Genomic DNA, 4884 nt, shown 5'->3' with positions numbered 1-4884 from the left:
ATTGTAAACATTAATTAGTACAAATAGATGACTCATAAATACCTGGTAGTATCTTCTAAATTGTTGACTTGACTTATTTTCTTTCTTTCAATTATAGGCAGAATATCTCTTCAAGAATAATCCTGAAACGCAATGAAACTTTAAAGGCCTCGTGTCCTACACCTTTACAGAGCTCGAGATGAGTTTAACGTTGTAATCTGAAAAATTGCTTTAAAAAATTCTTTTCCAGTTTTTGAAAAAAATTTTGCCCTGCAAACATATTTTATTAAGTAGAATCATTATAAAAAGCTGTATGGCAATGAGTGTCTACTTCATTAAAACTATATTAGGAAGGTAAATTGATAAGATTTATCATGGGACAAACATCGATTTAATATTTCATTCTTAGTTTAAGTGTCCTGTACACTAATGTTTATAGTGTGAAGAAAATCAGATTATGTATTATTCGAACATGTAGGCCAATGAATTTACGCCATTTGTTATGACCCAGATACCAGTGGTGTTAAAAATGGATGTAAATTAGAATGGTTTATGCTTTACTGCGTCACAGTAAGTCAGACACGATTGGTTGCACAGGTTGTTTTTTGAGTTCAGGGTCAGTATCCTAGCCATTGAGTCAGAGAGCATCGGAAACCTCTTGGTAGAAAAATTCATGTAACAGAACAAATAATTCTAATTTTTTGTGATCATTAGAAAGTTGCCGAATAATTTCAACAAACTAACTTTACCATATATATAGGCATAAGCAATCAATGCTTACTGCCTTTCCCAGGTCTAAAAATCCCATAATTCTCAGAATTACACTAAATGAGAAATTCGTTTAGGTTTATTTTAATGGTATATATATTTCATCCCTTTAAATAATTTAATCTGAATATAACGACACAATTTTTTTATTGTGGTAAAATACACATAACAGAATTTATTATAGAACCATTTTAAAGTGCACAGTTCAGTGGCACTAAGTACATTCGTAAGTGTTGTACATTCATCACCGCTTTCTAGCTCCAGAATTTTTTCATCATCACAAGTGGGAGCCCCGTATCCCATTAAGCATTGACTTCCCATTGTCTGCCGCACCCCCGCCCCAGCCCCAAGCGACCACTAACCTGCTTTCTGTCTCTCTGTGGATTTGTCTATTCCTGATTTTTATATAAACAGAAACATACAACATGTCTGGCTTTTTTCGCTTGACATGTTTTCAAGGTTCATCCACTTCGTTAGCATGTATCCTTTTTATGGCTGAATAATATTCTGCTGTGTGGATGGACCACCTTTCGTTTAATCATTCGTTTGTTGATGGACATCCGTGTGAGGCGTTTCCACCTTTCAGGTATTGTGAATAGAGCTGCTGCGAGCGTTCCTGTACAAGTTCTTGTTTGAACACCTGTTGTCAGTTCTTTTGGCTAGACATCTGGGAGTGATATTTCTGTCATATGGTAATTCCATGGTTACCTTACTGAGGAATTGCCAAACTGTTTTCCACAGTGGCTGCATTATTTTCTATCTTCACCAGCAATATATGAGGATTTTAGTGTCTCTGCATCCTTACCAACACTTGTTATTTTCTCTGCGTGTGTGTGTGTGTGTGTGTGTGTGTGTGTGTGTGTGTGTGTGAAATGGTGATGCTAGTGGGTATGAAGTGGTATCACATGGTGAGTAAACATCTCTTCGTGTGCTTGCTGGCCATTTGTACACATTCTTTGGAGAAATACGTATTTAAGTCCTTCGCTCATTTATTTGGATTGCTGGTCTTTTTGTTATTGAATTGTGAGTTCTTTATATATTCTGGATATAAGACTCATCAGATATATGATTTTCAAATATTTTCTCTCATTCTGTGGCTTTTCTTTTCACTTTCTTAATGGTCCCCTCTAATGCGGAAAAGCTTTTAATTTTAATGATGTCCAATTGACCTATTTTTTCCTTTATTTCATTGCTCTATTTTTGAGTCTTTTATTTTAATAGAAAATACTAAGTAAATAAAGAACATATTTTCAATAGTTTGAAGCACATTAGTCTTTATAATAGTTACCTTTTTATTCTTTCACGATGGTTACATTTCATGATCTTGTTTCTTTGTTCACTGAGAAAACGGAAGCGATGAAAAGACAACTTCTATATTCTCCCGCTACAGACCTCCCTCTGCCTTCCCTTCTGTATCAGGTAATAATTGTCCATGCTCCCATCTAAGATCAACTCCCTACCTGTGCCCTGGATCCCATGCCTTCACGCGTAATTAGATTCTGCTCCTATAAATGTCCCTTCTCTCTTGCAGCTTAATTTTTCTCTCTCTTCTGGACCAGCACTCTTAGCTTCAAACTCGATGTACGAGCTCCCATACTTCAAAACAAAACATGACAAAGACCAAGTAAAATGCGAAAACCTTCCTAGACTTCCGCATCCTCCTCCAGCCCTGGTCCCAACATTCCTCTCTGCTTTGTAGCAGGTTACCGGCGACCTCCACATTGCCATATCCCATCGTCAGTCCTCAGGCCTCATCACGCTCAGCCTCCCTGAGCGTTTTAGCGTTTCCTCCTTCGAGTACTTTCTTTCATCCACCTGAATGTCTAATAGGCACCTCACACTTCAGCACGGCCAATCCACTTCCTGCTGACTCCCCTCCCTCCCCTCTACCTGTTGTTCCCCAAATCTTCCCGTCTCAGGTATTGGCAAGTCCATCCTGCCAGTGGCTCAGGTGCCAAAACTTAGCATCACCCTTGACGCCTTTTCTTTTTCTCTTATGCCATGTTCAATTCAACGGTGCATCATATCGGCCCAACTTTCAAAACATATCCCCTGTCTGTCTTCTTCTCATCCCTCCAGTACTACTGTCCTGGCCCAAGACATCACTGTTTCCTTCCTGGATACCTGCCGTCGCCTCATCACTCGACTGCTTTCGGCATATCAGCAGGGGAAATTTGTTAAAACGGAAGTCAGATCCACGCAAAGCCCTCCAATGCCTTCCCATCTCACGTGAAGCAAAAGGCAAAGTCCTGACCTGGGCCTGTGAGGCTTGATAGAGCCTGACCTCTTGTGACCTCACTGCCCCCTCACTTCCCTCCTCATTGCCGAGGATCGTCTGTCTTGAGGCCTTTGCCTGGAACGCTCGGCCCCCACGTAGCCACGCGGCTCGCTCTCACTTTGTCCATGGCTCAGCTCAAATGTCACCTCAGAACATCCTCTCTGTGACATCCCACTCTGTTCCTGTTCTCTGCTGACATTTGACATCACTTTATATGCCTGTTTATTGTCTATCTCCCTCACCAAAATATAAGCTTCGTGAAGGTAGAGAATTCATTTTGTTTTTCTGTATCTCTAGAGACTAGAAAAGTGCATAGAGCATGGTAGAGGTGTGATAAATGTTAGCGAATGAAAGCTAGTTAGCTAAAATTTTGTTACACGGCTGTGTTGTTTATAACTAATTCGAATCTCCAGTCATTCAACAAAGTCCGTAATTTATTTACATTTCTGTGTAGCTGCGACGAGGCACTTAAGTAACTCCGAGGGTCTCCAAGAGGCTTCACTAAGTGGCATTAATTTTGGCAAATTCACTGTGGATCTAGCCTTCAGCCATATACGTTAAGAAGAGCAGTCTCGGCCATGTTTTAGGGTAGATAGGACCCTAAGATCCTGACTTGTCTCAACTAATTTCCTAAGACACCGGGAGAAAAGACACTACTGATATATTTACAATGAGAAACAATTGTCGAGTGGGCAGATGCTTGCTCCGTTTCACGGGTATGTTCTCTTCTTGGAAGCAGGTTATGTGAGAAGCCAAATGATCAGAAGGGCTTGGTGAACGCAGGACCAGGACTGGGCATTGGCCTCCACTAGCTTGATATATCATCCCTGTCACATTTGTCCTTGTTCCCGTCCTTCCTGATGAGGTGCACATTCCCAGACATCGTTTGGATGGGCAGTGGCAATTTTACCTCTGTGACCCTCCTTGACACATGACACATTCTCTCTTCATAAATACTCACAAATTCACTCTTTCAGGTCTCTGTGGGTTAAGAGGCATTAACTCTCTTTAGGGTGACTTTTCCTATTTCTGCTCTGATCCATTGTCATTTTACAATTAATCTCTCTGAAAGCAATTTTTACCCCCCAAATCTGAGCAAGAGAGCCAGTCACTGCCAAGCATCCTCTCTACATAACTATTGTTGCAGAATACTCTGACAGAGAGACGGGACACCAAGGCAATAAGCAGGAAGTAGCGTTTATTGGTGCCGGCACTGGCTCAGTGGATTTCCATCCAAAGGCTGAGCCCCAGTCACAGCGGGGGTTTCCCCCTTTTTTTTTTTTTTTTAAGCGAGGCAACCCTTGGTTGACCTCACAGTTGCAGGGACCTCGTCAGCTTACAATCCCTTATTTTTTAATTTTTTACGCCTATAGCACCTGGTCTTCCTAGGTGGTCTCCCATCCAAGTACTAACCAGGCCCGACCCTGCTTAGCTTCCGAGAGCAGATGGGATTGGGCTTGTTCAGGGTAGCATGGCCATAGACAGGGCCGATGTTCTTTCAATCTGCAAGTCCAGTCAATGTCTTCTTTCGGAGGGTTCGTCTGAGGGGCTCCGTGGAGTCTGAGTGCCCCGCTAGTCTATGACCACTGGCTTAAGCCTGCTATGGTGAATCCAAGGTGTTATCTCGGCAAACTTTAGCACAGCGAGGGTGGACAAGATAACAGTGAATGAACCCCTCCAAAGAGGCTTCAAGGTTTAGACATTCCATTTCTTGACCCACACCGAATCTCCTGGCCTAAAGGAATGGGCCTCAGTAGTCAGACAAACAGGCAGCCTTTCCCTAACGCAGTGATTGAGAGCAGCCTGCAAAGTAGTACCCAGGGCCTATAACTGCTGTCTCAGAATTCGGTCTTCTTGGT

The 4884-nt window shown here is 42.0% G+C and overlaps 1 pseudogene; it reads right to left on the bottom strand.

Annotated features, from left to right (window-relative positions):
• Positions 1-4389: 4389 nt before the first annotated feature.
• On the bottom strand, positions 4390-4508 carry LOC111745766 (annotated as a pseudogene).
• Positions 4509-4884: the final 376 nt, after the last annotated feature.

Source organism: Pteropus vampyrus, unplaced genomic scaffold, assembly GCF_000151845.1.
Source record: "Pteropus vampyrus isolate Shadow unplaced genomic scaffold, Pvam_2.0 Scaffold164, whole genome shotgun sequence".
NCBI classification, from domain to species: Eukaryota; Metazoa; Chordata; class Mammalia; order Chiroptera; family Pteropodidae; genus Pteropus; species Pteropus vampyrus.
This window is presented reverse-complemented; position numbering and strand designations above follow the sequence as displayed.